At 34.3% G+C, this 12,698-nt stretch overlaps 1 pseudogene; it reads left to right on the forward strand.

Moving 5' to 3' along the window:
- Positions 1–3,219: 3,219 nt before the first annotated feature.
- On the forward strand, positions 3,220–8,077 carry LOC125268183 (annotated as a pseudogene).
- The last annotated feature ends 4,621 nt before the right edge of the window (positions 8,078–12,698 follow it).

Consider the following 12,698-nt stretch of genomic DNA (forward strand, 5'->3'; position numbering starts at 1 on the left):
TTAGGTCAATTGGCAACATGATTGGGTATAAATCGGTGTCGGTGAACACAATCCACCGTGTCATTCGCCGTTGCCGGCTAAAACTCTATAGGTCAAAAAAGAAGCCATATCTAAACATGATCCAGAAGCGCAGGCATTTTCTCTGGGCCAAGGCTCATTTAAAATGGACTGTGGCAAAGTGGAAAACTGTTCTGTGGTCAGACGAATCAAAATTTGAAGTTCTTTTTGGAAAACTGGGACGCCATGTCATCCGGACTAAAGAGGACCAGGACAACCCAAGTTGTTATCAGCGCTCAGTTCAGAAGCCTGCATCTCTGATGGTATGGGGTTGCATGAGTGCGTGTGGCATGGGCAGCTTACACATCTGGAAAGGCACCATCAATGCTGAAAGGTATATCCAAGTTGTAGAACAACATATGCTCCCATCCAGACGTCGTCTCTTTCAGGGAAGACCTTGCATTTTCCAACATGACAATGCCAGACCACATACTGCATCAATTACAACATCATGGCTGCGTAGAAGAAGGATCCGGGTACTGAAATGGCCAGCCTGCAGTCCAGATCTTTCACCCCTAGAAAACATTTGGCGCATCATAAAGAGGACGATGCGACAAAGAAGACCTAAGACAGTTGAGCAACTAGAAGCCTGTATTAGACAAGAATGGGACAACATTCCTATTCCTAAACTTGAGCAACTTGTTTCCTCAGTCCCCAGACATTTGCAGACTGTTATAAAAAGAAGAGGGGATGCCACACAGTGGTAAACATGGCCTTGTCCCAACTTTTTTTGAGATGTGTTGATGCCATGAAATTTAAAATCAACTTATTTTTTCCCTTAAAATGATACATTTTCTCAGTTTAAACATTTGATATGTCATCTATGTTGTATTCTGAATAAAATATTGAAATTTGTTTCTGAAATTTCATTCTGTTTTTATTCACAATTTGTACAGTGTCCCAACTTTTTTGGAATCGGGTTTGTATATATGTAGCCTCTATGAGTGTAAACCGCCCTTGTTTCCTTCATAAAATAAATGTGATGTACACTTGTCACCATGTGCTTCATTTCCACATATTTAGGCCAAAGATGAATAATATAAGTCAAAAAGGGTAAAATGACAAAAATAACCACACAGTATCGAAGTATTGCTTCAGTATCACTCTTGTACCCTCAGTTAATGTTGAAGCAATGTTGAGAATTCAACCACAAATCAATGGTAATATAATTGATTCAAAATTACAAAGTGATATTTTTTTCAACATCACTTTTGCACCCTCAGTTAATGTTGAAAAAATGGTGGACAATAAAACCAATGGTAATGCTATTGAATCAACATTATACTATGATTGATTCTACATCACTGATGCTGAATTAATAGTGGAATTACAAAAATAATCAATGGTAATGTCAGTGAATCAACATTACACTGTGGTGGTTTTGGACTAGCCTCACACGAGGGCACCACAAATGTAGTTATTTATGGTCTTAAATATTAATATTTTGTATTAATATTAATATTGAGTCAACATTCCTTCCTATATTTCGGGGGATCAGTCAAGGAGTCTCACTTTGACATTAAAGAACAAACATGGAAGATTGACTGAATTACAATTATATAAATTGGAGGAAGTTCATCGTTTGACCAATCTGAAGGATTAACTTGTAGAGACTCTTACTGTATTATTAACACAAGGAAGAGACTAGTGTAATAAATGGATTATATTAACAAAAGGAAAGACAAGAGTATCTAACAACTACTGAATGGATAAAGTGCAAAAAGATTGATAAATGCAAGTGAATGAGTTAGATTTTACTAGTTAGTCTGGTCCCACTTTATATTAAGTGGCCTTAACTACTATGTACTTACATCAAAAAATAAGTACAATGTAATTATTGGGTTCATATTGAATTGCAAAACACTTTTGCTGCTATTGAGGTGGGATACGGGTAAGGTAAGGTTAGGGAAAGCTTTGGTGGTATGGGTAGGTTTAAGGGTAGGGTTAAGGTGTAAGGGATGAGTCAACAGTGTAATTATAAATGTAATTACAGAAATTAATCACAGATGTAATTACATGCAGGTGTTTTTAAAATATAAGTACAATGTAAAAACATGTATGTACACAATAAGTGCATTGTATCAAATTATTAATTTAAATGTAAGTACATAGTAGTTAACGCCACTTAATATAAAGTGGGTCCGTTAGTCTTGTAGAAAGATAAACTGTAGTTTCTCTAAAAGAAATAAGATAAACCTTATTCTGAATTCAACAAATAAACCGAGAGATTATTTGTTATTAACTGATATGAGCTATGCAAAATCTAATGCAATCAGATAATCATATACTGACAATATACACTGCCTGGCCAAAAAAAAAGTTGCTGTTTTGGACTTAGTCATAGACTCTCATAGACTCTTGAATACTTGAGAGTCTATGACTAGATCATCGTTGCTGTGATTATGATGTTAAGAGTGTCAGAAGGTAGTGAAAAATCCCCAGTCTTATTAATGAAATTGGTTTCTGCATCATTTTGATTAACACTGTTTTCAAATGAAAGACTATTGTCAAGTAAAGGGCTTTCATTCCTCTCATCATCAAATTCAAAAAACAGAAAATCATTGCTATAATCATAGGGAAACAAACCTATATTATCAAAATCTTCCACATCTGAATACTGAGTGTTGTCTTGTCTTGTATGAAATCCCTCAATGACATTACAAAGTTCAGGTCCATACATCACAGATGAGAAGTGTCATTTTCCACTCCGGAGGAGGAAGTATTTAGTTCTAAATGGTTGTCATTTGACCTCCAACCTTTTTTGCTGAAAGAAAAGAAAACACACCAAAGTGTACTGTACAAGGTAGATGTTTCAAATGTTCACAAAAACATAATAAAAAAGATATATTAATAGTTCTCATTTGGATATCTTTTGGGTCTCTACTGAATCTTCATTTTCGTCCTCCAACGAGACTGGCTTATTCTCGTATATCTTCCACTAAATGTGAATTAAATGTCACATATATCGCACACCACTATGTAAGGAGTCATTTGCTCTCCAATTGCTCTTGCGGTACTTTGATGTCATACATCGTCTGCGCAGCGCCGATACATCTAGGCATCTAATGGTGTGACATCACTAATAGTCGAACGCTGAACATGATGTCACGCCTGAGAGTATTTAAAGTTTCAGAGTATTCTGATTTCAGCATGAGTGTTATCATGGGACAACTAAGTTCGCGACCAAAGAAAGCGAGTTGTGTGGAGCATGTACATGAACAGAAACCCTGTGTACTGCTCAAATACACCACCGCCACAGCAGAAAACCATCCTCATCGGCTCGATAAGACACCTGGTGGTGCTGGTGAGATTGATGAAGGGAGAAAGGAGGCAGGGAGAGATGTGAAAAAGAAGATGTCTGGGAAATTCTGCCTTTTTCGCAAAAGAGCTGGAAAAAACAACCTGGCTCATGCTAAAGCGGGATCATACCGGAAAATTACTCATGGTATAATCACACATGATGATAGGAGTACTGATTATAGTAGATCCTTCAATTAGCTATACTTTTGATGTTCTTGTGGACAACATAATTATAAATTATATTTTGCTGCATTATGGTCCTGGAACACCCCTTGTCTTGTATGAACATGTCAAGCTTCATGAAGCTTCAAGGAGGAAGTCTCGATGAGAGGACAGCAAGGCAGGTTATGCAGCAGGTCATTCACATCACTGTCATTTGCTGTGAGCACAGAGGCTTCCATCGAGATATAAACCTGGAGAACCTGCTGATAAACCAGGACACCTTGGAAGTCAAATTGACTGAGTTCGGGTGCGATGTGCTAATGAAGGAGTCTGCCTACGAGACCTTTCTTTGTATGTATTTTGAACTAATCAGCTCACTGAAACACATCCTATATATAGTCTACATGCTCTTGTACAGTATAACATCATACAAAATCTCTTTCCAGGCACAAAAGTGTGCTGTCCACCAGAGCACCATGTCAATCCTTCTGTTTGTAATGGTGTGTGGGTATTATCCCTCAGACCACGACTTGATTATGATCAGTGAAGATGAATGGTGCGAACCTGGCCTGTCACAAGATGAGATCTTCATTAATAAAACAAAGAGGGCGGATCTCTTTAAAAAAGTTGAGCTAATAATCAGATGTCTCTCATATCTTTTTGCACAGAATGTGACCAGATGATAAGTGCTTCTCTGCAGCCTGATCCACAGCAGATTTATTCTGGAAGAGATGCAGCTCCATGACTGGATTAAGGTACTAAAAGACTTATTTTAGTCTAATGTTTTTTTCATATCATCCTAGACTTTTTGCCAAGTCACATTTGCTCAAAATGTAATGTATTTAGACAAATAATGCAGATATATGTTTTTATTTCAGGTCATGGTGTAAGACAATGGAGAACAGCAGAAAACAGCTCCATAACAGACACCATTTTGTTTCTGTCTTCAGTTTTTTTCCCATCCCAACGAAATTCAATAATATTTTGGCGAAATAGAGCAAAAACAGGCAATATTGTGTCTAAAATGTCACTTAATATTAACTTTTTTTTTAATTAAAATGTTGTATAAAATCAATATCCCATTTGCAAACGTGCTGATATTTGAAAAACAAAAAATGTCTTTGTATGTTTCCTTAACTATATCATATGATATAAATCAAAAACAAATTCTTATACAGGGGCATTTCAAAATAGTAAATCAGGCAGTCACAGCATGTACTCAAAATACACACACACAGTAACCTTTTCAATGGCACACTCAATAATGACAGATCACACATCATTAAAACAACAATTACAGTATTATAGTAGAAGATTTATTTATCTCAGACTTTAGGGAAAATGAAGTGCCAATTATCAGTTTTTACGAAAATCAGATCTGGGGGGAAAGTCCTTGCAAGATGGTAGACAATAAATTCTACAATGCCACTGTAGATTACATTGATGTCTGTGAGCAAAAAAGGTGCAAGAAGGTGACAGAATTTTCATTTTTGGGTAGGGCTGCAACGATTAATCGCGATTAATCGTTTGCAAAATAAACGTCTGTGTTTACATAATATATATGTGTGTGTTCTGTGTATAATAATTATATATATATATATATATATATATATATAAATAAATACACACACATACAGGTATAAAGTTTAGAAATATATGCATGTATTATAAATATATATATTTATATATAATATATACTTTGTACTTTGTATGTATTAATATATACATGAATGTGTGTGTATTTATATATACATAATTATTATACACAGAACACACACATATATATTATGTAAACACAGACGTTTATTTTGCAAACGATTAATCGCGATTAATGCTTTCAAAGCTAGCTCGCTATTGCTAGCCTCTCCAACAATCATCTACCCTACCTTTAAGTTATAAGCTGGTCTTCAGAAGAACTAACATGCAGGGATGTTAAAGCAATATTTTTAAGTAGAGCAATTTAATCGTTTTCAAGTGAATAAAAATGTATAAATGGGGGATTCCAGTGAGTTATGTTAAATCCTTTCACTGATCAGCACAGACTTGTGTTCTGTGTGGGATCTAGTGATTTACCTACCACTGAAGCTCACATCAGGTGCACAGCGTTTAACCCTCATGCACTGTTAAATTTCTGGTTACTGCCTGTATGATTGGGGTCAAAATGACCCTAACTGGATTCAGTACACTTCCCCAAAAATCACACTATGAAAAAAAAAAAACCCATACAACCAGGTATTAATAATTAACTTTTAATATCAATACTTTTCACACTTTACAAAGAATAAATATCTGAATTTATGATTTATAAAAATATTTTAACCCCCTACCCGTGTAACATTTACCATTATACATTTATAACAATAATATCTTAGTCTAAACCTATATATTATTTGAAAGCTTTCAGACTCTAGTTTTCATATTTGTTGATTTTCAAAAGAAATGACAGAGCTATAGATAAATAGTGACAGATTCTTCATTTGTGATGTGGTGCCAAACTATAACACACGCTCTGATTTTTTCCATATGTTTTTTATGTGTTTTAGGGATTTAATTAACATCAAATATTAACATTACTGCACAAACTTCTTCTGAATGGGATGTTTACTTCATAAATATTTTGAAAAATATGGAAATATGGTTCAGTTCACTAATGTCTTTGAAAAGTTTGGTACTTGACACAAAAAAAACTTACTGAAAGTCCTGTTTGTTAAAAAACATCAACCTAAAATTTAGCACAGAACTTTTTAATATTTAAATATTTAGCTTTGATTTTCTTAAAGTTTTAGAGTTATAAAATATATAAAAGTTATAAAAATATATATTATATAATTTAATTTTCCATTAACTTAAACTTCTATAAATTTTTTAACTTTACTTTTACAACTGTCTTCTTGTAGAATAATCTGTGAAGTGTTCCCTTTAAAAAGATACCAAACTTAAGATTTTTAACAATTTAAATTGATAATCAATGAACAGGTAAAACAACTTTATATTTTCACAAACTTTGCACTTCAGTACTAGAGTTGAAGTGAGAAAAGTCACAAAATTTCAAGAAAAACAACATAGGTATAATTGTATTTCCGATAGATAAGATGGAAATGTATAATAAATATAAAGTCCAAGGCAGCTGCAGCCATAAACACATAAAAGCATAGTCCACAAACTGGATTCAGAAAGTAAAAGGGGGGATTGTCAAGTCACCTTTGATTATGAACTGAAGGCTGTAGAGATGAATTATACAACAGAAGGTGCTGTAGTTTCCTCATGTTAAGACCAAAATTTATGGAAATACCTTTTAATAAAACCTGAACAAACCTAAATCTGTGAAATTCAGAGGAAAATGAAGTTGAAGAAATGATGTTGCAAACATGATGGAATGTGTCTAATATTCTTTGTACTGTTAATAAGCCCAAAGTTCAGTGTTTTGTTCAGATCAAAGTTGCCATTATGAGCATAACAGCTGTGTCAGTATTGCATTTATAATCAATTTGTAAATCATTAAGCTTGCATAAAAGTAATGAAGCAATACAGTTTGAGCAACAGTCTTATAAATCTACTGTATGCTGCCTGTCATTGTCTAAATTGTCCATCACATGTGAATTACTGGAGACATTAGAACGGTATAAAAGCATCAGATTTGTAACAGTCTGTTAAAACATATAGCACACACATCTCTAACACATTTCATCTAAAGCATTAAGAATGAGCTTAACAATAGCAGTTCCTCTGCATCTGTACATATGTCTTGAATTTGCTCCGAATGCCGCAGGTCTGACCATCGCAACAGAACCGGCCACTTCTGAATTGAGTACTGAAGATGACGCCTCTCTTCAGAATGAAATTAAACAGCTGACTTGTCCTTTGACAATATGCACAGACCTGCTGAAGGAACTTGGAGCCACAAAGACACGACTCAAAGCTCTCGAAATCAGTCAGCAGGAGCTGATGTCCAGACTCGCTGACAGTGAAGCTCAGATTGAGGAAATCAAAATGGAAAGACAAGGTGAGACTGATATTTTTAAGACCTAACACTGAAAAAACAATTGGTGTAGGACTTGCTTTGTGAAATTTACAAGCAATTTCTCATTGAAACTTGTTTCCAAGAAATGAAACTATCACACTGAATTAAGAGTGATATTTATGAAGATGTTCTCTTTACACAGACCAAATGTGGCATTTTCAGCTTCATTAGGATCAAATGGTTTCTTTGGACCATTTAACACAGCTCTAACACTGGTTTACAAGAAAGTCTTCATCAATGTTGGTGATGCCTACAGCCAGGCCACAGGTATTAATCCACGCTGCTGAAAACAATATCAAAACTGGAGATCGGTCTTACTCTTTAACAGGGATTTTCACAGCACCGGTACAGGGAGTTTAATATTTCAGTGTCTTCTACCATTGTGGAACTGGTCATGGATCAGTGTTGTCTTTGTATAGAAATGGAAAACATGAAGCATTGACAGGACATAACAAGAGCAATGATTCTCCAGAGAACGGAGGCAATGGCTTAACGCTGCTGTTGGAGAAAGGGGATCAAGTCTATATCGTACTCTGAAAGGACACATGGATCACCATGTGAACAAACATAACAATTATTCAACATGTTATGGGTTTACAGGTTAAAGGTGCTAAAGAGGATGTTTTGTTTTATACATTTTTGCAATATTACTTGAAACTGTCTTTACTAACTGATAAAAGACTATTTATTAGGTGCACTGAAAGGAAAAATATTAATATACATAATCTGTGCACGAGGTAGGGCCTTAAAAACATCAGCCAATCGTTTACGCGATCTCCGCGTAAACGATTGGCCCTCTGGCTTGTCAATCACTGCCATGACGTTCCTTGTGAGAGATGAGCGTGGCCGCGCGCTCCAGTAACTTTCCACACTCCACAGGCGCCGCATGCAATGTTTTTGTCCGGAGACAGGAGTAACAACTGCAGATTATGAGTTACCTGCGGTGAGTCCGACATAATGAATCCACTAACACGACACAGCGAATGCCGGTGGTAAACACTCGTGTTCCAATACTCGTGCATGAGTTTTGGGAGGCGTTCCTTTGAAAAACTCAGTAACAGTCTTTGGTTTCTCAGGCGACGAAAAAAATCCTCTCTATCACCTTTAAGGTGAATTAATACAATTTTTGTTTGATGTGAATATTGAATTACTTTAACATGGCCATTTACTCTTTTTGTTCAATACAACACCATGTTTTAAGAAAGTGTTTGTATTTGTTTTCATGGTTACTTGTTTGATTAATGAACTGCATCTTTCTTTGGTTTGGTTTAGTATTTATTATAAACTATATAGTATAGTATATTTTCTGTTAGTCTTTGTTCCATCTTTGCTGAAGATGGAACAACGTTCTGCTCTTTGAGAGATATGAGTGTCCAGAGTAGTTTTGCTTTTTTTGAGTTTGTTAATAAATATACTTCTGCAATTATACTGTGTGCAGAATTATTATGCAAGTTGATTTTCTGATCATATTTTTTTTCCAGGCATATTTGACCAATTCCAAACCAACTCAATATTAACTACTATTAATTTTGTATTTAATCATTTATAAGTGATATATAATTGCTCATGAAGGCTGGAAGTGAAAGTCGCCTCATATTCAGGTGTGCAGAATTATTAGGCAGGTTTTCTTTTACAGGCAAAATGAGCCAAAAAAAAAGATTGAACTCAGACTGAAAAGTCAAATTATTGAATACCCATGAGAAGAATGCAATACTAATAAAATACTAGAAATTGCAGAGTTAAAGCATGACCACTGGATAGCAAAACATTCATTGGTTTAGCAGGGTCGGACAAAAACAGGTGGAAAAGAAAAGACACATGTTAACTGCAAAAGATTTAAGAAGTAAGGAGAAGAATTAAGTGTGAAACCATCAGGAACCCTTTAGTCTTCAGTGACACCATTTTCCAGAACTGCAACCTACCTGGAGTCTCCAGAAGTGTGAGGTGTCAGGATCTCAGAGACTTAGGTTAGCTAAAGAATCCTAAAAAATGACCCCAACTTAATAAGAATCACAAGCTGAACTGTTGTAAAATACATGAAGTGTTGTAAAATACATGACATTTTTATTGGTTTTATAGACAGACAGATTGAGGGTGTCTCTTGAAGCACCAGCACCACATCCTTTTGTACCACTGTTTGAAGAATTGATCTTCCAGAATCTGGCAGTAAATTTGGAAGTTTTATTCTATATCTGCAAGACAGACCTTTCAAGATAGGAGATGAACTAAAAATGAACTCCCACACATTACTGGCAGATTCTGAAAGATGAATTCTTCAAACATTAAGTCTGTCTGTCTATAAAGCCTATACAAAAAAAAAAAAACGTCATGTATTTTACAACACTTCATTGTGTGAATTTTTGATTGGATCGATGTCTACAATATTTAACAACAATACTTTTAAATGAAGTCACTTTTCTGTTCATTAAGATATGATGTACAATGAGGATTACCATGTTAATGTATAATACAAACTATTTTTTGTTAGTTCATACGGCTTGAGCTAATTTGTATAAACTGAGAACAAATACTTTTAACCATATAATTTTGAAAATGTATGAATAAATGTGTAACCATTTAATAAAATGTCTCCATTGATTGTATTATGTGATTATGTTATTTCCTTCATGTTCATGTTGTGAACTTTTGACAAAAAGTAGCCTACTTCAAGACACCAGCATATGGGCATTTAATGCCAAATATAGGCCTACGTGTATTTAATCATTGTAAATCCTTGAACAAGTGAAACATTCATTTAAGCCAATGAGACATTTGACAACAAGAATGACGGAGGTGAGTTGTGTGTGATATATTCTGTCGGGATGTGGTAAACAAATTTATGTATTAAGTATTGAATCTGTTCACATATTTCACAATTTATCATTAAAGCTTTTTTTGCATTTGTCAAAATATATAATTCATGTTAATATTAAATAATTATTAATTAATAAAACATATTAAAAAATTTTTTAACCCTCATGCATTGTTCGATTTCTGGTTATTGCCTGTATGGTCCGGGTCAAATTGACCCTATCTGGATTCAATACGATTCCCCAAAAATCACATTATGAAAAGAAAAACAAAAAACAGAACATACAATCAGGAATTAATAATTAACTTTTAATATCAATACTTTTCTTTACAAAGAATAAATATCTAAATCTAGATTTATAAAAATGTTTTTAACCACTATTTTTAAGACTGCCCCTCCCCTAACCGTGGGACATTTACCATTATACATTTATAACAATAATATCTTAGTCTAAACTTAAAGTATTCTTAAACTATACATCATTTGAAATCTTTCAGACTCTAGTTCTCATATTTGTTGATTGATAAAGAAATGACAAAGCAAAAGATATTTAGCGATAGATTCTTCATTTGTGATGTGGTGCCAAACACATAACTGCGTTTTTTTTTTTTTTTTATAAACGAAGCATTAAGACATGTTAAACTGTGCCCCATAAACAATCAAGTCTAGAAAAAAGCCAGTGAACCACCGCTTTAAAAAGACACAAAACTTAAGTAGTTTAAATATAAGTAGTGCTCGGAAATATTCAAGATTTTTAACAATTTAAGTTAGAAAAGTCTATGCTAAAAAAGTGGGACTGACAACTGACATACAACACAGAAGTGTTTTGTTTTGGGTCTGTAGTTGCTTTTGAATGGCTCCCTATGTGAGTCAAATTGACCCATGAACATTAAGAACGTATAAAATTTCTGTATGCACATGTAGTCCTCTCACCAATAAATATGGCTCAAATATTAGAATTTTCATCTAGGGGAACCTCTAAATTAACAATAACCTGGTAAGAGGCACATTTCTAAATTTACTTAATTTACATAAAAAAAAAACAGATCTTCAGATACCACTATTAGTGTCAGTTTAGTGTTTTATAATTAGACAGTAGAAGTAACTACAGACTAAAGTTTCAGTTACTGTGGTCCAACATTCCCATATGTAAATAACCATGACCATACATTTTTTCTTTCTCCACAGCAAAAACACCAGAATGTGAACTGAACAATAAACATGCATTTATTAAACTGGAGCTCTTTTGATTTGTTGTTTTTTCTTTCACTTCAAATGAAATTCAATCAATGAAATCACAATTCACACTAACACAAGTCCAGAAAATCACATTAAACCACAATAAACCCAAAGTAATGTATTGATTCGTGTACCGGTCCGTGTAACGCTTTGCAGTTCTTTGTTCAATTTGCACCATCAAAATGAACCAAATGAAAAGTTGGCTTCAAACTTTCATTTTTTCATTTTTTAGAATACTTCACAAACGGATAATTGTCACTCAGTTTAATTTTCGATTCTACAAGTTTGGGTTGTTGCGTCCGAATCTGATTTTTGAACAAACATAAAATATGACTCATTATTCTGATTTTCCATTAATAATGAGCGCTCGCGGGTGGATCGTACCACCAGTGTCGCCGGGGGTGGAGCATGTGTTGATATTCATCCAGAGCGCTGTACAGTTATGGATAGATCTACGGCACGTCTGCCCAAGCAATAATTTATCGCCTGCCCTACACTATTATGTACAGTACGTTGAGCTGTTCATAGAGTTTACTTAAGTAGCATATAAAGAATACGGTCAGTGCTTAACTCAGTAAAGTTGGCAATATTTTTTCTCGTAATAATGACATAGTTTCTCATAATAATGAGAAAGCTTCTCGTATAATGACTTAACATCTCATAATAACAAGAAACTTCCAATAATGACTTATTTTCTCATAATAATGTGAAACTTTCTCGTAATAATGGCTTAACATCTCATAATAATGACAAAGTTTCTCATAATAATGACAAAGTTTCTCATAATAATGAGAAACTTTCTCGTAATAATGACAAACTTCTAGCATGCACAAAGCAGCGGAGCAGAAGGGCGTGACAAGCTATAGCGACACCCGCTGGTCAAATCTCAGCAAACATAGCACATTCTGCAAAAGTGTAATCTATAATATCATTAAATAACATTATTGATAAATTATCAGAATATGAGATATAGTCTTTTATTCATTTGTATTTTTGTGTAACAAGCAGCAACAGAAAATTGATTTCAATTCAAACAGATAATGATAAGACCGCACACACCTCTGTTAAAGAACGCTTCATCAGCAAAACTGTCTACAAACATCTGCT

Source organism: Megalobrama amblycephala, linkage group LG1 (assembly GCF_018812025.1).
Source record: "Megalobrama amblycephala isolate DHTTF-2021 linkage group LG1, ASM1881202v1, whole genome shotgun sequence".
Lineage (NCBI taxonomy): Eukaryota > Metazoa > Chordata > Actinopteri > Cypriniformes > Xenocyprididae > Megalobrama > Megalobrama amblycephala.